The sequence below is a fragment of the Crassostrea angulata genome, chromosome 6 (genome assembly GCF_025612915.1).
Source record: "Crassostrea angulata isolate pt1a10 chromosome 6, ASM2561291v2, whole genome shotgun sequence".
Taxonomy (NCBI): Eukaryota; Metazoa; Mollusca; class Bivalvia; order Ostreida; family Ostreidae; genus Magallana; species Magallana angulata.
Window position 1 is genome coordinate 25,220,643 of NC_069116.1, and position 24,418 is coordinate 25,245,060.

At 32.8% G+C, this 24,418-nt stretch overlaps 1 protein-coding gene, 1 long non-coding RNA gene and 1 pseudogene across 3 annotated transcripts in view; 2 read left to right on the forward strand and 1 right to left on the reverse strand.

Annotated features, from left to right (window-relative positions):
• The first annotated feature begins 4,207 nt into the window (after positions 1 to 4,207).
• LOC128189696 (neurogenic locus notch homolog protein 3-like) overlaps positions 4,208 to 24,418 on the forward strand; it is a 58,047-nt gene continuing 37,836 nt past the window's right edge. The window contains exon 1 of the mRNA XM_052861408.1: positions 4,208 to 4,318. The gene's annotated coding sequence lies outside the window, so the exon portion shown is untranslated. The remainder of the gene's footprint in view (positions 4,319 to 24,418) is intronic.
• On the forward strand, positions 6,212 to 7,657 carry LOC128189697 (uncharacterized; annotated as a pseudogene).
• Positions 11,944 to 13,224, reverse strand: LOC128189698 (uncharacterized). 2 transcript variants are annotated; one of them, XR_008244266.1, is made up of 3 exons: positions 12,703 to 13,224; positions 12,438 to 12,548; positions 11,944 to 12,292 (listed from the first exon to the last, which is right to left on the reverse strand). It is a non-coding gene; the product is annotated as an uncharacterized LOC128189698 (long non-coding RNA). The 2 variants fall into 2 exon arrangements; XR_008244265.1 differs by having other exon boundaries at positions 12,438 to 12,557.

Here is a 24,418-nt window from a genome sequence, read left to right on the forward strand (position 1 = left end):
TGTTCATTTCATACAGTATTATAATATTCAATGTTTATCAATACAATAATATAAAATACCTATTGCATCTTATCACACTTACAATATATATCATATAATACAATAAAATACTATAATAAGCAATAATGAGATATGATATTGTAACATATAATATTACATTGTATTGTTTTATAAATAATTGTATTTTATCACATTATACAATATCATACTATAAAATACAATATAGTAATATATGATACAATATCATATCGCTAATACATCATAATATTGTTACATATGATATTATATTGTATGATATATTATGATATTGTATTGTATGATACTGTATCATATTTGATACATAATATGATATTGTATCATGATTCAATTTAATTTGATACAACATTGAATCATATCAAATGACACAATAACAAGTAGAATATAATATCTATATATAATATATAAAATACAATATTATATCATACATATTGTATTATGTGATACAATAATATATATTACAATATAATATAATACAATTTCATGTGATATAATCATATATAATATAAACCAATATCATAATATACAATATCGTATAATACGATACTTTATAATATAACAATATCACATAATACAATTTCATGTGTTATAATACTATATTATAGAAACCAATATCATAATATACAATATCATATGATACAATAATATATAATATACAATATCTTATCAAACGATACAATATTATATATTGCAATATCATATTTAACATTATCATGTGAAAATATAATAAATATATAATACAATATCATATTATACAATATTGTATGATGATTAACAATTCGATTCATAACAATATCATGATACAATATCATCTTATAAAATATCAAAAAAATTGAAACAATATCTTATAACTTTTTTACAATATAACATACGATATTATTTTGTATCATTATTAAACAATAGTGTATCATATTTTACAATACTTTATCATAGGAATCATGTTATATCATTTAACAACACATCTATCTATCAAGCAAGTTTGAGTGAGGTAGGATATTTTTTAGTATCCTTGATAATGAAGATCAGGCTCTGCATCTGAAGCTTCCTCTGCGTTTCATTTGTAATATAGTTAAATCAACTATGCAAGCTATTATCTATAACACATGTGACCTGTTCCAAAAAACTAAACCCAATTCAGCATCCAAAACCTATGGCTCAGATTCAGCATCCAAAACCTATGGCTCAGATTCAGCATCCATGCCTGTCAGGTGCAATAGTATCATAAGACACGCCATCCATATAAGTTTGGTGAAGTTAGGACCAGTAATAACTGAGATATATTTTTAGCATTCTTGATTTTGGAGATCAAGCTCTGCATATGAAGCTACCTCTGCGATTTATTCATAATATAGTTTAATCAACTGTACAAGTTTGAAATAGTACTCTTATCTATCAAACATGTGACCTGTTCCAAAAAACTAAACCTAATCCAGCACCCAAAACCTATGGCTCAGATTCAGCATTCAAGCCTGTCAGGTGCATCAGTATCAAAAGACGCATCAACCATGAACGTTTAGTGAAGTTAGGACCAGTAATAACCAAGAGAGGGCACCCGTTTCAAAACCTTTAACCAGCTATTTAAAGTCATAACCTCCTCCAGCATCCGAGACCTATGGATCAGATTCAGCATTCTAGCCTGTCAGGTGCATCAGTATCATTAGACGCACCATCCATTCAAGTTTGGTGAAGTTAGGACAAGTAATAACTAAGATGTCATCATGAGAGCACCTGTTTCAAAAACTTTAACTAGCTCTTAAAACCTTAACCTCATCCAGCATCCAAACCCTATGGCTCAGATTCAGCATTCAAGCCTGTTTGGTGCATCAGTATTATAAGACGCACCATCCGTGCAAGTTTGATGAAGTTAGGACAAGCTCAGATTCAGCATTCAAGCCTGTTTGGTGCATCAGTATTATAAGACGCACCATCCGTGCAAGTTTGATGAAGTTAGGACAAGTAATAACTAAGAAAGAATCATCAGAGGGCACCTGCTCCAAAGACTTTAACAACCTCTAAAAACCCAACCTCCTCCAGCATCCGAAACCTATGGCTCAGATTCAGCATTCAAGCCTGTCTGGAGCATCAGTATCATTAGACGCACCATCCGTGCAAGTTTGGTGAAGTTAGGACCAGCAGTTACTTTGATATTGCTATCAAAGGGCACCTGCAACAAAAACTTTAACCTGCTCAAAAACCTTAACCTCCTCCAGCATCTAAAATTTAGGACCCAGATTCAGTATCCAAGTCTTTAAAGTCCATAAGTAGGTCCAGATGCATCATCCAAGCACAAGCTCCCCTTGACTTCTTCTTGGTGAGCTAAAGATCCTTGTTTGGATCATATATTCTCTCCCCATGGTCCAATCTGGCTCAAAATTCATCAACAGATTTTGTCAAAAAGTGTGCAGTGACCTTGTATGAAATTTCTAGGTCAAGGTCATATCAGAATTCTAATTCAATTTTTAAAAACATATTTATACACTCTTCTCTTAGCCATATCTGGCTCATTATTTACATAAACAGAGCTTCTATGTAATATGTAATATGTGTGCAGTGACCATTAAACAAATTTTCAAGGTAATTCAATGTCAAATATGAAGCTCATAGCAGATCTCTTTGAAATTCATTTTAGATCATAATTAACTTGCCATTTGCTTAATCTTTCTCATATTAAACCAAAAGAATGTTTTAAGTTAGGGGTAAGGAAATTTTATTGAATTAAAGTTCTATTCCAACTGGAAAATTCTAAATCATAAGTTAAGGTGAAAGCAAAATCCTCAATAATGCATTTCATCTTACTATCCGTTATTTAAGCGACCCCTTTTAGATGGTCACCATCTCAATGATGTCGGTCACCATCTCAATGATGTCTTTTTAATTAAGAGTTATGTTTCCATTCTGAAATGAAATCTCATACTGCTGTACAAGCCAATCAAGAATTACTACAAGACACATTGTAAATTTCAAAACTTTATAACTCATGTTTTTACGTTTTCAGTAGTTTGATGGTACAAAACCAGATGTATCGTGCGTTCAAATGATGAGTTTTATACAAAAATAATGTAATACACTAGTAAGTAAATTATATTTTAATTTTAAAAACATTTTGTTGATATTCTCGTCTAGTTTTTCTCAATCTTTTTTCAATCCAATATCAATCTTACACACCCATACAGATAGCGATCTTTCTAGTCCCTCCCGTTTTTTTCTTACATAAACTTAGTGAATTTTTTTTAAAAATGCACATAAAGATTACTATAATTAAAACAAACATTACATACCAAGCTGCAAGGTCTAATTGGTTGGCCTAATAACCATCTTTTCTTCAATCAGCAATTGACGTTTTTAAAGTTGGTATGTAAAATATTGATTACCTCTCCCATGTGTTCTCGCTTTGAGAAACTTTGGAACCTTTTTTTCGATTTGACAATGCTTTTTTCTGTTTTCATATCAGACTATTCAGTCCTGTTGTTAGGGATGTTTAATTCTGTTATTCCAATATTTACCGAGAATCAAGATGCAATGAAATTGAATTTTGGATGAATTAATCATAATTAACTTTTCAGGTTTGCTTCATTGTTAAATGTGTAGATCAAATCTTAGCAACAGGAACAATTTGTTTAATTCGAATAAAACTTATAGATAAATAAAACAGATTTATATAAAACAAATTTGATTTGTGTTGTTTGTGTTATATATAAGCCAGCTTTTGAGGCCTATGTTTTTTTTTGATAAATTTGAAAACAGATAACTTAGACTTAAGATAAAGGTCCACAAGAAAGGTTACTGAACGAACTTTGCGGTTCACAGAGAAAATAAATGATTCACAAATTTTAATTTTTGTTGTGTATTTAAACCTATAGCTAAAGAGGGGGTGTTTCAAAACGGGAATTTTTGGACTTTGGACGGAGTATATTTTGTTAATATTATGTATTTAGGACATTTATGCGCTTTATTTCGAATTGATACAAATATATAATCGTTTGCAGACCAAACACGTTTTCAGAATTAACGTCTTATTTCAGTTTAGCAATACACTAAGGATAATATAAACAACATTTCGTGATTGCAAACAAAAGATTTATCTTGACTACTAAGACGTTTTGTCTTATACAAATGGTTTTTTTTAAAACCTTATTGATTGTTCGGATGAGTTATTGAATTAAACATACTTCTTTCTCTACCTTTAATTCCACGCACAGCTAATACGTGGTCATTTTTTAAAAAGTTACTTTGTTTAGAAAATATTTTAGAACTTAGCAGTCTGCTCAAACCTAGCCATAAGGTAAGAATTTACTCTTTTTGTAGATGGTATTTGAAGATGGATCTCAAAGTAGGTCGCCGCGTATCTTTAGAAGTTTGATTAAACAATGCTTTGTATCATACAATATTCGTAAACTTTCAGTTTAGTGTAGAGGTTAAAAAAGAAAAAAAAATATTTTACTGCTTTTCATTGATTTTTGTTTAATACATCAAGTATAGTCTGCATTTGTTTATATAAATTTTAATTTTGGAAAGAAACTAAGGCCAGGGATTCTGCATGTTAATACTAGCTAACGAATTTGAACATTGAATTTATTTTTAACCATTTAAAAGTATTGATGTCTCATAAATAGTAATTATTTGAAATTTTAGAAAATTGTTTTTTTTTTGTTATGTTCAAATTCCATAGGAAAGCATTAACTTAAGCAATCATTAGAATTTCCCGAAGCATAGCTTATAAATCTCATAGCGTTGCATAGGAATTTATAGCATTGTATTGAAGCGTAAAACTGTAAAAGATGTGTGAATAATGACTATACGGGATTTTTTGGGTTGGCAGACCTGAGAGCTACTGTTCCTCATAACATACATTAACTTGCAGTTTACGACACTCAAAAAATGCACTGACTAACCATAATATTAATGATAAATTCTTAAGACATTTTACTACAGATATCGTACTTAACTTACAGTATCTCAAACGCTCTTATAAACAAGCACACCGACCTCGGAATTAAAAGAATGTTGAAACAGTGTGCTAATTGAGGGTAGCCATTTTTACCTGTTATCAAACACACTACTCCAGATTACAGGGGGTTGTGAGGGTGACAAACAGCTTCGTGGGCAAGTAATTTGACGATATCAGAAGTAATTTCTGAAGTATTTTTAGCATTGTTAATTTGTACAATAGTGTTAAGAAGTTAAGTCCACGTTTTTAAAAGGTATATGTGGCGTATTTGTAGTAAATTTTTTGACATGAGTTTTAGTAAAAATATACATCACGCTTCTAATAATTGGACATTTCACAAACTCTATGCCCGTTAAAAATGTTCTTTCTTAAGTTATTTGTCTCTAAACTTTGCTACACGTCTAATGAATATTAATGTGATCGACCATTTGTAACGCCACTGCGCATGAGTGCGGGAAAACCTAGCATGAAAACACGATGGAAGAAAAGTTTGTTAACAAATTAGAATCACACTTTTTATGTCTTAAATTAGATAATTATTATATCAGATGAAACCCGAAGCATTATTATTCATTAATGTAGAACGATATAATTTGCTAATTATGTGTAATAAAGATGAAACACTATTTTAGCATCAACGATACGGTAAAATGAGTGATACCCCCTCTCCCTGAGGGATGCATGTACTGAGAGTGTTTATTTATTCTTTATTCAAAAATTTCTCTAAACGAAAATCCACTTGTGGTTCATACTTCTAAAGTAAAGACATGGAACACGTACGAACCTGGGGCTCGTAACATAAAGCGTGCTAAGATTTTGACTTCAGTAGGGTCATAAGTAGGACTTAAGTGGAATCTTAGGACATGCCTAAGTCCTACTTAAGTACGTCTTAGTCCGTAACATAAAGCAAACTTAGCAACGTCTTAGCTAAGTCATGCTTATGTTTAAAAGTCATTATGAATTGTCCATTTCTTTTCCAGAATTTGAGTGTATATATGATGAATTATCATAAATTAAAGTAGATATGTTGTTTAAACATTGATTCACGTATTAGGTTTCGTTGATGTTTTAGATATGATGGTAAAAGACTTTGTTTTATAAAATGTCGTTAACTTCAACAATGTCAATAATCATGTTAAAATGTATATAACAGAAGCTCATGGTGATGAGTTCAGTGGATGTACGTAACATTTGTTTACACCGACGTATTCAGTCTTTTGTTGTAAACACTTTATATTGAGACAAATAGTCACTAGTCATTGTCGAAGACATGGCACAGAAACCGAACTACACCAATATCGAAATCGAAACTCTAATCGAAGAAGTACAAAATAATAAGAATATTTTGAATTCCGCCTTCTCAAATATAGCCACAAATTCCAGCAAGCAAAGAATATGGACAAGTATTGCTTCAAAGGTAACATACTTATATACCTATATTTTTCCCCAAAGCAATACAACTTCATTGATTAATGATTACTCATTTGCTTAAGATACATGTATATGAATTAATCCCCAACAATAAGAGCATTATTTTTTTCTTGTTCTTTCTTTTACACTACATAAAAATACTTAAATAAATCACCTGAATTATTATAATTTCTATTATGAAAGGTCAGCGCTGTAGGCGGTGTCGAGAGGTTGGCGGAAGATGTGAAAAAGAAATGGAGAAACATTTCTAGTGACACAAAGAAGAAGTTATCAACTGCCCGTAAGGAAGCCAGAAAGACCTGGGGAGGAATTTCGGCGGGAGAAGAACTCAATCTCATTGAATATAAAATAGCTGAGACTATTGGCCAAACAGCCATTCAGTGAATCCCCGGCGGATACGACAGCGCAGATTGTACAAGTACCATCACACAACTTATTGAGCATGTCCACGGGGAGGATAGGTAAATTGCAACCTGTTATAATTAACGCCACAATTCTTTTCTATTCCATATAAGGTTTAATTTTCCATATTAAGCATAATTTGATTACAACATTAAATAGGAGTCAAATTTCTTATGTACAGTGAGGTAGAGGAATATAAGTCCAGTGAATCCACGCAAATATCTCATGTCCCATGCAGGAATAGGAAACGGAAGATATCTGCCGCCCCCGAGGAAGAGCAAAATCTCCTGCAGATAGAAAAAGGAAGATTAGAGGTACACAATAGACATTGTTGTCCTATACCACCCGATATATATTGAAACAAAATGACTCAACGTATTTACATGTTGATAATTAATATAAAGTGTAAAAATTACTAGTACATTTTTTCGACACATAATTTTAATTACATTTAAGTGCGATTTTAAAAACGCACGTCTTATTACATAATAATTATTTTATTACATTTCACATCGTATGCAGGTAGAAAGGAAGAGACTGGAGATTGACGAAAGAAGACGCAAGTTAGAGGAGAGAAGATCTTATTTATTTTGAGGAAGAAAGAGGCAAACGGGGTTATATCATTTGTGATGCCAACAGAGTGCCGAAATACTATGTATTACCAGCCGAATTTTCTAATTTTCAATAAAATAATCGTAATCTTAGTGCGAGATTTTGCCTTGTCTCTCCCCCATTATTCGCATTTCCATCGTGAACTATGTCGTCGTTGACATGAGCAGCTATCGCATTCTCGGGAAGAGGGACTCTTTTGTTAATGCACATATTGTGCAACACAGCTGTTGCAACAATAACCTGAAATTGCAGTACATATTATAAAGTATATTATTTTATACAAGTAAACAAATACTATGATTTACAGCATGCAATACCTTGCACGCTTCCGTTGGATCGAATAATACTAGTTTTATCCAAACACCTAAATCTACCTTTCCACACACCAAAGCAGCGTTCTGTAGTGTTTCTAGCCTTTGCATGATATGCGTTGTAGCGAATTTCGCTTGGGGTAGATGGTTGTAAATATGGGGTCATCATCCAAGGTCTAAGTGGGTAAGCAGAATCTCCTAGGAGCCAACCTTCACCTATTTCACCTACATTTATATACATGTATATTATTGATATTATTAAAGTTTATTATAGCTATGAAGGTGTTTAAGAACTTTATCAAACGTGTAAGAAATTAAGAATCTATAAGCTTTCAAAACTTTATATATTAATCAAATAATAGAATAAACATACCACAATCAAACTTCGTTGAAAGTGCAGAGTCTGTCCATATGAACGAATCATGTGAACTGCCTGGCCACTTCGCTACAAAATTTGTGAACCGAAGGTCGGAATCGCATACACCCTGTACATTTATTGAATGAAAATTCTTCCTATTGATGAATAAAATAATGTTCATCCTTGCATGGTGTTCAAATAGGAACGTGAGTTCCATCAATACAAACCAAAACATTCGGAAATTTCGACAACTCATAATATTTTTGCATAACACTATTTTTTTCTGCATTTGTGTTAGGAAATTTGATGAAGTCGTCTGCATGATTTGCAATACTTGTTGAGATGTCTGATATAACTCGGGAAACAGTCATTCAAGACATGCCCTGAGAATCCCCTAAAAGGCTGAAAAAACTACCAGTGGCGTAATATCTCAATGCTGTAAGAACTTGTGAGGACACACATTATGCGTTGAACCTTGAAATGATATAATCGTTGTCCATTTCATCACTTTGAATTTCCCTCTCTTTAAATGTCCTTTTCTTCCTCAAATTCCGTATGAGGACATATATCGCTGCCATTCTTGGACTACCAATTACTTCTGTTACGACGAGTAGTGTTTACAAACTATTTAGTAGCCTACTTAAAGGTGGAAAATGCTCACCACCATAACTATTGATAGTTCATGCCATTAACCATTTTTTTTATACACGTGTAAATATGTAGATATTTACTTGTGTGCTTCATATCATATTAAATAAACTGTATCCACACTTTTAATTGTGAGGGAATTACAATAAAACCTCAAATTATGTAAACAATACTTAAGTCACCTCTACCGGCCGCCTAAGTTTTGGGTAAATTGTCCTAGCTAAGCACTCTTCTAGTTACGGACTTAAGTCTAAGATTGTACTTAAGTCCTACTTAATCACTGTCTTAGACTTAAGTACCCTTTATGTTACGAGCCCCAGGGACTGGCAAACCCCTACAACTTTATGATAAAAACTTTGAGTTTAATTCGACTTTAATTCTTATTCCATCAATCTATATGGTCTCCGATGACAATCTTCCCATTGTTCCTATCCTTGTCAGTCCGTCTCTTTTTTTCTTTCTTGTCCAAATCTGTCAAACTTAACGGTATTACGGGTATACCTATCTTTCTCGTCGTCGCCATTGTTGTTGTGATAGACTGAGCGTGGTATTACGTGGCCGATTTAAGGCGGGCTTTATTCAAATGCTCTATTTATCGTGGACTCGAAAATAATTATAAAAATTATTGATTAATTTATATATCTTTTTAACCCGATTGATATAAACTGCGTAATTTATTGTGAAGATATATCTTTATAACATATTTAAACAAGATATTTGTGAGCCAATGCTCACTAGTGATACCCCCGCTCTGATGTGAATATGCAAAATAAGCAAAGTCGACATTTAAAAGAAAGCTAGCATCCGATTGGTACATAAATATACCCCACAATATGGCATGCCTAAACAAATAGTGTGTTAACATTTCAAGCATCTGCGATAAATAGCTGCTGAGAAATCTTTGATGAAAATTTGTTTAAAAATTTTGACTAAAATAAACAAAGTCGTCATTTAACAGGAAGTTGACGTCTGATTGGTACAAAAATATATCCCACGATATGGCATGCCTATACAAATACTGTGTAAAAATTTCAAGCATCTGCGATAAACAGTTGCTGAGAATTCTTTGACAAAATTTTGTTTGAAAATGTTTGCTAAAAATGAACAAAGTCGTCATTTAACAGAAGGTTGACGTCTGATTTATACAAAAATATATCCCATGATATGGCATGCCTTAACAAACACTGTGTAAAAATTTCAAGCATCTGCGATATATAGTTGCTGAGATAAATGCGACAGAAATTTTTGTTACGGACGGACAGACAGACGGACGGACAGACAGATACACAAGGGTAAAACAGTATACCCCCTCTCCTTCGGAGCGGGGGTATAATAAATAAATCAATCAAATATTTCTTAGCATGAAAAAATACGCCACATATACCTTTAAGAGCAGTACATTGCAAGTTTATTTGGTAATATTTATTAAGTGTCATCGATCATGTAAAACGGGGGTCACATAAATTCATTTAAGAAATACTTTTCGCCAATTCTTGACATATATAGATATCTTTAAAGTATTAGATAAAGAGAATAGCTGTCTTTGTATTAATCTCAACATTTTAGAAGATAACAGAAAATGTCGCCGAGGAAGACCTTCGAAATATGTTATTTTATAAAAAAAAAAAACCTTACAATTTATTGAACACATGGTCATTTTGAACATGCTTTTAAATTCAGGAGGAAAAATTGGGAATTTTAATAGAAATAAACTCACATTTCTTAGGCAGACCAATTGTCTTTGTAGCTGAATCTTATTATGAGTCAACAGTTCAAAAACAAATCATATACATAATCAAATGAAAGAAAAAGTGAGCATGCTCAAATGAAATTCCGTTCGCTTTTTAATATAACATGACAATGATACACATAATGAATGGCAAGGTTTTTTTTTTATTGATAATAGAATAACCAGCGTCCTGTAAATATGCACACCTATTCCTTCGCCTTTAACAATTAAAACACTCAACGTTCAAAAGGGCCGAAATTTCCATAAAGTAATGGAATCAGAATTTTCTGGTTATATGCACTTTCTGGTAATGTGCACATCTGCACATTGTGTCCTTAATGCCTACAAAGTGTCACTAAATTCCATCAGCCTTTCAGAAAAGTTGCGCTTATTAACTCTTCATAACTTTGTTCAGTATATGGCCAAAATTCTAAATCCAAACCGACCCAATTATGAATTATGTCCTAAATGCCTAACAAAATGATTGAGATTTCGTGTAGCCGTTAGTTGCGCTTGTAAAATAACAGGACTGTCGGACTGGTAAAAAACATCCAACCTTGCAACTTCGCTGTATAACAAGAGTAAATATAAAAACAACCTATTTATCTTTTAATGCTTAAAGGTATATGTGGCGTAGTTTGAGTAAAATTTTTGACATGCGTTTGAGTAAAAATATACATCGTGCTTCTTATAATTAGACTTTTCACAAACTCTAGGCCTGTAAAACATGGTCTTTCTTTAGTTATTTGTCTCTTAATTTTGCTACACGTCTGATGAATATTAATGTGATCCGCCTTTTGTAACGCCACTGCGCATGAGTGCGGGAAAACCTAGCGTTGAAAACACGATGGAGGAACAGTTTGTTTACAAATTAGAATCACGTTTTTCATGTCTTAAATTAGATAATTTCTTATATCAGATGATACCCAAAGCATTATTATTCCGTTATTCTTTAATGTAGAGCGATATACATGTAAATTGCTAATTATGTGTAATAAAGATAAAACACTATTTTAGCATCAACGATACGGTAAAATGAGTGAATACCCCCCCCCCCCCCCCCCCTCTCTGAGGGATGCATGTACTGAGAGTGTTTATTTATTCTTTATTTAAAAATTCCTTTACTTGTGGTTTATAACTTATAAAGTAAATACATGGAACACATTGAGTATGTACGAACCTGACTAGCAAAACCCCTACAACTTCATGATAAACTTAAGTTTAATTCGGCTTTAATTCCTATTCCATCATTCTACATGGTCTCCGATGACAATCTTCCATTTGTTCCTATCTTTGTCAGTCTGTCTCTTTTTTCGTTTTTTGCCAAATCTGTCAAACTTTACGGTATATCTATCTGTCTTGTCCTCGCCATTGTTGTTGTGATAGACTGAGCGGAGTATCACGTGACCTATTTATGGCGGGGTTTATTCATATGCTGGATTTACTATCGACTCCATAATAATCATACATGCCAACTTTTGAAAATCTCCATGGGGGATTTTACGCGCGGCGACATTTTCCTAGAAGGAAATTTCGCGGCATTTTGTCGTGTAATTGCTTTGTATAAACAATTGAACTTTTAGAAATTCATCTGTTTCTTTATCTATTTATCATTATACTAATGTGTTTATCAAACAATCTCCTCTTTCAAATGAAATCATAAATAAAGTACATAACTTTATTTTCATATATTAAATCAATCTTTATTAAATCAATCTTTAAAATCTCAACAAACAATAAATAGTGTGGTATAGCAGTTCAAAAAGCACTCAGTTCTGCAATGCAGTTGGCAAACAGGACCTCTGCTCTTGTGACATCTACAAAATAAAATGAATAATTAATTAAATTAAATATCAAAAAAGCATTTATGCTATAAAAAGTGAAAGAAAGTATTTATAATTGTTTCCTGGATTAAAATTCTTTAGAGATATTATATACTAGCTTATTAAAAAAATTAGTTACCTTCATCTTGCTCCAATTTTGATTTCACAAAGAAGATGGTAGCAGCAGGTGGCTTGATGGATGGCTGTTTTCGTGTTCTTTGTAACATCATTCATTCCACCATGGTCTACCCTAAAATCCCTCAAAATAAAAAAAATTATTACTCATAAAGTTTAACATATCTATTCTTCTTGTAGATAATGTATTAGCTTGTGTCATGTGTACACAATAGAATGTACCCTGTCAATAAAGATATTCAGTTGTACTATATTTAAGTTAAACATACCTATTGCATGGCAATATACATGGTTGTCATCCAATTACGATCCCGATAGTCATCCAATCTGCCTCCCGATATCGGGATAAAAGTTTCGTTTTCTTTGGTGGTGTAACCCCATTCTTGTCGAAGTTTGATTAAAAAGTGTGGCATTTTGCTATCCATCCCGATACTTCCCGATTAATTACTATCAAAACATGCTCCTCGTTAGGTTTGCAAACACCCAGACACAGGTAGCGTACAGGTAATTACACCAATTCACACATCCCGATATACACACACGCGATACAGGTAAACAGCAAAGGCGGTCATAATCCCGCTTTTTGATTGGTTAGCGTAGACAAGCAGCGCGGGATTTGAATTTTTAGATGGAAATCGGGACTTATTGTCGTAAAACGGGTTGGATTTTTTGAGAATCGGGATTTCGGGGTATTTTGACAATCCCGATCGGGATATCGGGATTTGTATTTTTGACGACGTGAAATCGGGAGAATCCCGCAAAAATCGGGATAGTTGGCATTTATGAATAATTATAAAAATTATTTATTTATTTCTATATCTTTTTCACCCCAATGATATAAAACACTGTGCCGGATAATTATGCCAGTGCCAAGGTGGCATTTTTGCACCCGCTTAAGATGCAGTTTAGGAAAAATCCATGTATACCAAATGATAGACCATTGTCTAGAGAGTATAAAACCACTTTTGTTTTCAGTGTGTTTCACCTGACAGGTAAGATATTTACCTTTAAAAATTAATATCCCATCGGAAAATGATAATTCTCATAGGTGAATTGACTCTCCTACAGGAAATATTGACAATCCTATAGGAGTTTTAAAAAGTCCTGTAGGAATTATATTTCCTATAGGAGAATGGTAATTCCCTTAGGAATTTGATTCAGACAACTTAATATCCTATAGGATATTAAGTTTTCCTATCGGATTTTATCAAATCCTATCGGAATTGAAATTCCTATAGGAAGTTCTTGTATTCCGATAGGAAATTTCAAATTACCTATAGGAATATTGATTTTCCTATGGGAAAAATTATTTTCCAATAGGAAAAATTATTTTCCTATAGGAATTTATTTTTGAAAGGTAAATATCTTACCTGACAGGTGAGATACACTGATAACAAAGGTCGTTGTTAACTCTTTAAGCAATGGTCTAATTCATATGGCATATTTGAATTTTTTGATATATGCAGCTTAAGCGGGTGCAAAAATGCCACCTTGGCACTGGCATAATTATCCGGCACATTGTTATAAACTGGGTAATTTATTGTGAAGATATATCTTTATATAACTTATCTAAATAAATAAATAAATCAAATATTTCTTAGCATGAAAAAATACGCCACATATACCTTTAAATGTATGTCATTCTGACCATATCTCTTGATGCATCTTAAAGTGACAGTCTTTTTCTGTGACTTCTGTGCGGACAGCCATCCTGTTTTCTTTTATCACCTCTTAAGGTTTTGGTAAATTCTGACTGAGTAAAAGAGATTTCTTATTTGTTCAGGTGAGAGTGGTTTGTATTTTGACCGGGTGCTGTTTTTTTGAGTGACTCTTTTCTTGAAAAGTGTGCACTTGACTTTGATGCTAGGACCACAGACACCTGACGTATTTTTCTCATAATGAAAATACTAACCCTCTACCTTTTAATACACAAGGTACACATCGCCACCATCTTTGATTTATTTAAAACTCATCAGTATAAGTATTTTGCGATCCACTCCGTCTTATCGGTCCTTCAATACCATTTACCAAAAACGGCGCAATGCACCTGTAAAAAAAACAGCCCTAAATCGCAATCTATTGCCTTAGAATTTCATGGCCCTTAGGTCAAGTTTCGAGCTCTAGGGCTGGGGCACATAATCTTAAGCTTTTCATAATGTCTTCTCCAATATGTCCAAGGAAAAACTAGACAAAATTGAGATGGTAACCATCTCAAATGACCCTGCTTAAATAGTGGACAATGGGGTTAAAAGAATTTCAGAGAATTTCGCTTTGACCTTGACCTATAGCTTAAGAAATTTTCCAGCTGGCAAAAAACTTCTAGTCCAATTTCATTACCCTTTATATACAGGCCTTTTTTTCAATCTGAGCAAGATTAAGCAAATGAGAAATAATCTACGGCCCAAATCTGATTGAAAAGCAATCTGGTATTACCTTCACATTGACCTGGTTCAAGGGCACTCCACGGCAGTAACTGAAAAGCCCTGTTTAAAAAAAGTGAAAAGTTAATATATGTTTTAAAAAAAGGATTTTTGTGTGATCCGATATGACCTTGAAACTTGACCTACAAACATCATTCAAGGTCTATTTTCTTCTGCTGCAGATTTGTAGCTCCTGGTCTGATAAAATTAAAATCATATAGACGACATGGGACCTACTCTTAGAAAAAAACCCTGCAATTTATGGCACACCTGCGTACGTTTTGATTTCAATATCTCTTTCTATTCGCTGCATTCGCGGAAATACAGTATTTCAGTTAATTCCTTTAATAACATTCCTCATATATTCACGTTTTTATCCAGATCCACGAGCCGCCCTTATTATGTACAGTTACTGACCTTCGTCGGTTCAAACACACAGCGTCGCGATTTTGGCTTTAAGGCAACCATGTTGACCTCTGCGAAATCACGGAGTTTGATCGCATGACAAGGTAGTGGAGTGACAATACCATCAAAAATTTGATCTTAATGTACCACCCTACCTCACGGCTAATTTGTACTTTTTTGGAAAGATATAATATTAATTAATAATTTTCGACCGGTCGTAGAAATTTCTATGGTCAAATTTTAAAATAATTAAAGGTCAAAGATCAATGACTGAAATATGAGAAAACATATACAAACTGAGATAATCTGTCAAAATTCGTGATTTATTTATCAATTTTATATATTTTTATAATATTTTAGCTTTTGTAAGTTGTATATATTGATCCGAAACAAATAAGTTACCGATAATGTATTTGTATTATGAAGCGTTTTCCTTCAAATAACTATTATACCTTTCAAGGTTAAAATGTAAATTTATATGAATATTTCAAAACAATCACACACAAATAAGAAATTCAGACCATAGAAATTAAAATTAACAAGAGAAAAACAATTAATTTTAATAACTTTACATGTATATAAAGGAAGTATTGATTATCACTTCAAATTAATCAAAATTTCTTCAAAAATGATACATGTACATAAAAATAGTTTATATTTAATAGATGAGATGACATGAAATATTTTTTTCATCTGTCTGTCTATTTGTTTGACCTAATTGGAAGTAATAGGACTTCAAATGTCAATTGAAAAATATAAAGTTTCATTTTTCTTGACGTGAACCATTAGGGCACAGATAGAATCTTTAAAAAAAGAGGATGTTTCACGCAATAATAGGTAATTAATGTATAACAGTTTTAATATGCAATGTATCATTAAGACTCTGCAATCCATGATTTTGAAATATGCTAAAAGTCCAATGATCTTTTGTAATCATTATTTCATTACTATAAAATCGAAAATTACGAAAGACATTTGTATGCACATATGAATAAGTACAAAATAAGCAAATATAAGTAATATTAATATTTTTAATTCAGTCTGTTAGTCTAAAACATTATTTATTGGCATATTATCCTACGTAATGGGTCTCATGCTGAAATTTAATCGCATGTTTGTTATGTATACAGTTTAATTCTGACAAAAACTTTTTTTCCGGTGAAACAAATATGATTTATTATAAGAACAACTTCTGAAACTAAGATTTCCTTTCTCATATTTGTTTATCATACTTTAGAACAATTAGCTTAGTGCATTATCCATAACAACATATAAATACTAGCAAAGAATCAATTATTCTGACTGTAATAAAATTCAATAATAATGGAACAAATCAAAACCAGTGTATAAAACTGGTTATAATTTTATCATTTACTATTTATAAAATGTACTCAGCAAACGAAGACTAAAATTATTAACTGTTTCTATTGAGAATGAGGATTTTCTATTCGTGTTCTTTTTTCAGTGCAAAAATGAAAAAAATGAGCACAATGCAGTAACAGAAATGACATGAATTGTATGCATTTTTGTCGATGAACACATTTGAATTATGAGCTCGCCATCTTTTTTTTTTTACACAAAGGCACTTTTTACAGTATCTTTTTTCCTTTTATATATTATTTGTTTTTCTTCTTCGTTTGTGGTATATAATATATGAAATATTAGAGACACTGATTTCAGGAATAATATATTTCATTAAATCTTAACCTTGGAAATTTTTAACTAGTTCTTGAAACAATTATAAATACAAGTAAATATAATTTATTTTTTAAAAGACTCTTGACAGACAATCTAAAGTACGAAACATGATCATTTCTTCAATTAAATTCTCTTATAAAACTAATTTGATTAGAAATCTCTAAAAATCGGTCAAAACTGGTCAAGGGGAAGTGTGCAAGTAAGGGAAAATACGACATATACCGTGAATCGAAGTATTTCGATTTACAAAACTAATAATATTTTTATAGGTTTGTTTTTACTACACTATGTATATTGTTTAAACAGAGATAAAGTATCACTGTAGTTGCCTTAGTATCTGTAGATGCGATCTTTTTCACCCTTATAATACATAACAAGGCATGTAACACTATCGCATAAACAATCCTCCTTGTGGTCAGCAGTTTTCATATACGAGACTTAGAGTTAATCTATGTTTGATTTATTTACAATATAAAAAACATTAAAAATGTATACTTGCATCGGACTTTTAGACAACTATAACTGTTAATTCAAGAAAATATGTTAATTCAAGTTTGTAATGATGGAGAACAAGAATGGTTGACAACAAAATAAAGAGAACATAAAAGATATGCTTAAATCTTCAATTTTTCGCATTTAAAAAAATATTTGACCTGAGAAAACTCTACGACCGGACAAAATTGTCTGAAGAGGGTGATATCTTTAAGAAAAAAGTAACTTTCAGCCGTGAGGAATGCCGGTCCTTTAAACTCGAAAAATAAGCGACTTTATCTATCTTTGTCACCCAACTAAGGGCAGATCACTCTACTTGAATAAACTTATGTTGGTCGTAAACTTTTTACATTTTCGTTTTCTTTTCCAAAACCACTTGGCCAAATTCAATAAAACTTGACACAAAGTATCCTTGGGGAAAGGCCTTTCAAGGTTGTTTAAATGAAAGGCATGTTTTCTTTAAAGGGAAGATAATGTAGAATTATTGAAAATTTCGGGCTTCAATGAAGCGTCGAATTTTTACCCAGGAAAGAAACATGTATACCTAAATCGTTTAAATTCTTCTAAATCACCATTTGGCCAGACGGGCTGTAACATGTTTGGAAGCGTATTCAGGTTATACAGATTATATAGATTCAAGTTTATTAAATATTGATCTACAAAGGTATGGGGCCGTATTGGGTTGGGGGTGTGCCAAATTATGACTTTGGAAAAATCGTTAAAAATCTTCTTCCCAAGAACCAGTTGGCCAGACAAGCTGTAATTTGTGTAGAAGGGAATCATCTTTACGTTATATAAATTTGTTAGCTCACTAAAACCAAAGGTTCAAGTGAGCTTTTCTAATCACCTGTTGTTCGTCTGTGTGTAAGCGTGTGTAAACGAATCACTGGGACATTAACTAAACTTGGTACAGCGCATCCTTTTGAAAAAAAAACAGATTGTCAAAATAAAGGGCAAAACCTTTCTTAAAAGGGAGATAAATGCGAGTAAAAATAAGGAGTGTTTTTAAAATCTTCTCCTTAAAAACTACCGCATCAGAAATGACAATATTTACACCAAAGCTTTTATATAAAGAAGATTCTGAATTGTTATAATTGTGACCCCTGGACCAATACTGGGGCCCATAGAGGCGTTCAATGTTTAAGATAGAAATGTAGAGGGAAAATGTTTTAAAATCTTGTCAAGAGGTACGATGCTACAAGTTGTGAGATTACTATGCAAGCATCCTAAGATAGTGTAGATTTTAAATTGTTGAAATCGTGACCCTCGAACCCAGTACTGTGTCACCAAGAGGGGTTGAAAGTTTAACAGAAATATAAAGAGTATTTTTTATAAATCTTCTTCTCGAGAAGTACAATGCAACAACTTGTGAGATTTCTGTGTTAGCATCCTAAGATGATGCAAATTTTAGATTGTTAAAAATTGTAACACCCGGACCAATATAAGGCCCTTAGCTGCAATAATGTAGCCCTCTCTGATTTTTTTTATATCTGATATTTACTGGAGAGGGCTACAATTCCATAGGATCTCCGTTATGGTGCAAAATTAATTTTTTCATGCGACTGACTTCGGTCAGAAAAGATCGTTTTTATATTTGACTTCCTTTAGATAAAATGATATTTTAATTCAGGTTGAACAAACTAACCTTGTATAAATCACAACCAGATAAAACCCATCAGCATGTTTACTAGTGGTCTTTTTCAGCACCAATGCGAATTCTTGCGTGATTTTATTGGATTGAAATATGCCATACACAATTACAATATTTGAGTTTAGGCAAGAACTGCAAATGTTATTGTAATTTATGTACGATTTGAGCCGAAATCGATGCGGAAGTAAATCACTCCCGCACTTGCATCATTACAGAATCCTATGGAGTTGTAGCCCCCCCCCCCCCCCAAAAAAAAATCGGAAGAGGGCTACATTATTGAAGCTACTGGGGCCCTAAGAGTGATTCAATGTTTAACATTAAAATATATAAGGTAAATGTTTAAAAATCTTCTCAAGAATTATAATGCAACAATTTGTGAGATTACTATGCAAGCATCTAAGATTCTGTAGATTCTAAATTGTGATCCCAGACTAATACTGGGATCCCCAGAGGGGTCCAACGTTTAACATAGAAAAATAAATAGGAAAATTGTTCATAAATTTTCTTTCAAGCACTACAAATTGTTACAATGCTACAATATGGTGGATTAATATGCAAGCATCCTAAGATAACGTAAATTGTGACCCCGAACTAATCCTGGGCCCCAAGATGGGTTCAAAGTTTAACATAGAAATACATAGGGAAATGTTTTTGAACGGAAATAGAATGATACAAGAAATTGTTGTTCGGTGAGCGATGTGGCCCATGGGCGTCTTGTTATATGTTAACCTCTAAAAACATGTACCCTCTCACACAATTCCACTGCAACCATCAAAAGATACTTGTGACGAAATTTAATTTAACACAGTATAAGGATATTGAAAATGGAGGAAGACATATGTTTGAAAATTACAATCAAGTTTGAAAATTCTTATCGAATTGAATGACATTTCAGGGGAAAAATCAGCAATCCACTAGGTACATGCAAGTCCAAACAGTTTATTTGCAACAATTGTCTGATTAACTGTCAGGTTTAACAAACACAACTAAAAACACACGAGTCGTCTGCACCATCTAAAACGAAAATATTTTCTACGCAGATACACTTCTACAATACCCCCCACCCCAAAAAAAAAATAGAAAAAAACAACAACACATGACATTAATACCAGTCTTAAAACATCAACCACTGACATTCACACTAGCATCCAAATCAGTCTAACAGTTGAAGAAGAAGGGATGCAAGGATTCAAGGATAAAGTTATCGAGTATATTGATAGAGTCCATGTATCCTGCTGTCTTCAAGGTCTTCTGCTGAAGAAAGGAAAATGTACCCATGACGGACTCATAAGTACTCTTAAGATAATCATTAGGAGGGAAGTAAGGTGTGCTGAAGTTTGTATCTTACAGCATTGAATCACTCTCAGCTTTCCAATGGCCACCTGTTCTGAAAGGCTTTACAGTAGAGGTACCTGTGTTGACAGGAATGTTAGAAAATGCAAATGGAATGAATTGGCATGCCACAAAATAGCTTTTGCTTGTTGGAACAATGTCAAGAAGATAAGTATAAAGCGTCGACAGCTTAAACAAGACAATATGACGATGCTGTAGGGGGTATGCTTTGCAAGCACAGAAAAGATTTTTGCTTCGTCACCCGGACATTGTCGATGATACAAACTCGATGAGGATTGGATAGCAAGTAAGTCTAGACACATTTACACGCTCAATATATACTGTACATATATATTTCTGCATATGTTAAAATATTGCAAAACTTTTGTAAATTTCAGAACTACGTACTTTCAGAAAGAGACTGGATACCATTAAGGGGAACGATGAACAACATTGTACAAGGTTGTCAAGAAATAGTTTTCACAGTTGAGCGAAATGAATGTCAAGTCTTAATGGGCATCAATACACAAAGAACAATCACAGAAGAAATCTGAAATTATAACTTTATATTTGATTGATTTCACATAAAATTGCATTAATATTTTATAATAGTATTTTATACATATATAGTCATCTACGATATAAATGTTAAATGTCATATTGAAGTACATATATCCCCCTATCCCCCCGGTTCCGACGCCTATGAGTATATTACAATTTCCTCCTGATGGAAAGATATTCCCTATCATGTGCCATGGAGACCAGAATAGTGTAGAGAAAATGGTTGAAACCAATTGTCCATAGCATTCAGTGATGATGTAGCTGCTGAGCTGATTGGACTTCCTCCTCCCCAATGTTTCCACACACATGCATTATTTTCCAGCACTCAATGAATGTGTTGTTAAGGTAGTCCTATACTCGGCACTAAATGGGCTCAATCATTAAAAGTTTAGCTTTTAAATGATAAATATACATTCTAGCAATACATATACAAAAGAAAATATGCATGTTTACATGCTAGTTTGTTTGTTATCATATCTCAGACGGGTGAACCTCCTTGCGAAATTATTGACAATTATGAAATTTGCCAGACGTGTTTTTCCTAAGAATAATTACCAAATTTGGGAAAATTAGAACTGAATATACAAAATAGAGTTTAAATATTTATTTAAGCCATATCTCATCAATAATTTTGCGCAAAATTTTGTAAGTAAGTACGCTTTATGGACCTGATGTATCAAAATAGAATACATAAAATTCAAAGCTAGTATCGCGTTTGGTATTTTTTTTTACTATTTTATGGACTCAAACTTAAATTCATTGTGTTTATTCTATAGATTGACATCTTAGAAAAAAGATTTGGTAAAATAAATTATATGTTGACGGATTACTTATCACGCTATAAGCTCTAAACCAAGTAGACACCGACGAAAAAATCCGTAAAAATCACATTTTGCTACAGTTTTCTGCCTAGATCTGTCAACAATGTTAGATATCATTTAAACATTAATTAATTGACGATTGATTAAATTCAAAATAGCTTCTGTCTCTAAATTTAAACCGGTTTTAGTAAAAGAAAAAGAAAATTTCGGGGGGGGGGGGGGGGCATCAAAACAAAGAAGATATAAGCATACATGTACCTGTGATCCTGGTTAATCAGGAACTTCGTTTTTCATTTTACTTTCACAGAATCGAGTTTCTCAACATTAATCATCTCTATCTCTCATAGAATACATATATTACCGTTCTAATTGCTTATTATTGCCATTGTTTACAACAGCGATGTAGAGCAAAATCAATACCGGGTATCTAAAACGCTTTGTAAAAGTCGAACCAATATTGTAAAATCCGTATTATGACGTAGTGCGATACTCGGACTACTTTAAGTGGCACCACTGTTTGAGACCGGGGTTCCATATTCTAGGTCAAAAAGAAGTTTGCATTTACAACTGTGAAGAAGTAAATATCAGACTGCATTAATTCTGTCGTTGACTTTTTCAACTGTGACAGAGAACTCTGATTTTATAACTGTTTGCTAAATGCACAACATGCACAACAACATTGCTAGATGTAAACATCACGGAGAGCATTCCAGATGGTATAAAACAAAGAGAAAAACAGTTCAAAAATATCTGTTAGAGGGTTGTCACTCTTTGATCCAAGAAGACATGGCAACAATTCGATCATCATCAGAACACAAATGCAGAATTACTCTTGGATTTAGACTCTGGTAATGAGGACGATCCTGCTCTGATCGATAAAGAATGCTGTGACTCTGTTTTTCACTATAGCAATCTTGTAATGGGGTCTTCTCCATATGTCGCAGACTAATGCAGAGAGATTCAACAACAGCCAACAGCTTATATCTGACTGGATGTTAACTATGGTGGAATTCTGGAATAATAATCACATCACACTGATCCATCGACTTCTTGCCGGTATACCCATAAGTTGAAATAAATATGATTTTTTCATGTATAGTATATGCTGAATAAACAGCTGGAATGATTCTTTCTTATATTATTATTTAGCAATTAATGTATCGGGCTCAGAAATGAAATGATTTGAATAAAACATCCAGAGGAAATCAAGCAATAGCATTGCCTCGGATCTTGTCAATGAATTCTTGAATAATGAGTTCAAATGCAAGTTTCAAAAAAATTGCTTTGCATGACTATAATTTGTAAATTGTATGTAAAATTTACAATAATATATACTTCTAGACAATTTGAAGAACTGCCATGGTCAATATTCTGAATCGCAAGTCTCCAGATACAACAAAACTGATAGGACTTGTGGAAAATGTATTTCAGAATGAATTAATGCAAAGTTACAATCCCAAAGCCTCAGCAACAGGTGATTCTTTCAGAAAATTTAAGAAATTTGCTCAAAGAAAATCAAAATAAAGGTTTGTTTGAAGACAGGGGAGGCAGTTTTCATTCAGGGTTTGAGAACTTTAAACACAAAGTTGTCAAAAATCCAGAAAAATGACAAGCAAGACTGCTGAATATATAAAGTCTCTGGAAAATAAAGGAATGTTTTCAAAGAATGTACTTTTTTCTTGTACAAGTATATTGAAAGAAACATTTTTGTGAATTGGTAGGTCGCCTGAAGGGCCATCAAATTAACAATCAAATCTGCCTTAAACTATGACACAAGATGATTTTTACTCGTATAACACATGGCCTTTGATGCTCTACTATCTCTGTCTGTTCTGTCCTCTTCTTGCCGATAATCCATCACCGAGCCATATGCTCCTCAGTGCACAACCAATTCTTTATTTGGTTTATTAATACCCGTGCCAAATGATATGCTGCATATAGTAAGCCGCAAATTACTGTCAGGCTTTGAAACTTGATGTAGGTGTAGATGTAGAATATATTCACGGCGTTTATTGGCCATGCCAGCGTGTTGAAGAGTAATCAATTCTTTGAGATGTCAAAATCTGTCTTTGAACAAATACCTACCCCGAACGAGACTTCTTCAGTTAAAACAAAATATTTTAATTGATAGCATATATAATTAGCATAAGAAGCATAAACTTGAATCGTTTTTTAAATGCATAAATAAACAAGTTACATTTATATACCTGTCTTGGGATAAAGAAAATATTTTCAGATTTAGTGAATGTATTCCGCTAGAAATGGGTTGAGCAGAAAAGGAACTTGGAGGAAATGTGAACGGAAGTTCTCCTAACCTAGCAAAGTTTCGGCAGGATGTATCAGCCCTAAATAACTAACACACTATAATAAAATAATAAATCGCTGTTTCCTGTGTTATGTGATGTTTGAACTTACATGTACCAGGACTCCAATATATATGCCTTATCCAGGGTAATGACAAAGACTCTCTATACAAAAATGACAATAACAAATCGTCAAACAACTCAAAAATCCATAAAACGAAATACAAATTTAAGAAAGAGCAACAGGGACTTCCAAAAAGATAGAGGTAGGATCAGGTGCCTAGGAGGAGTGAGAATCCTCT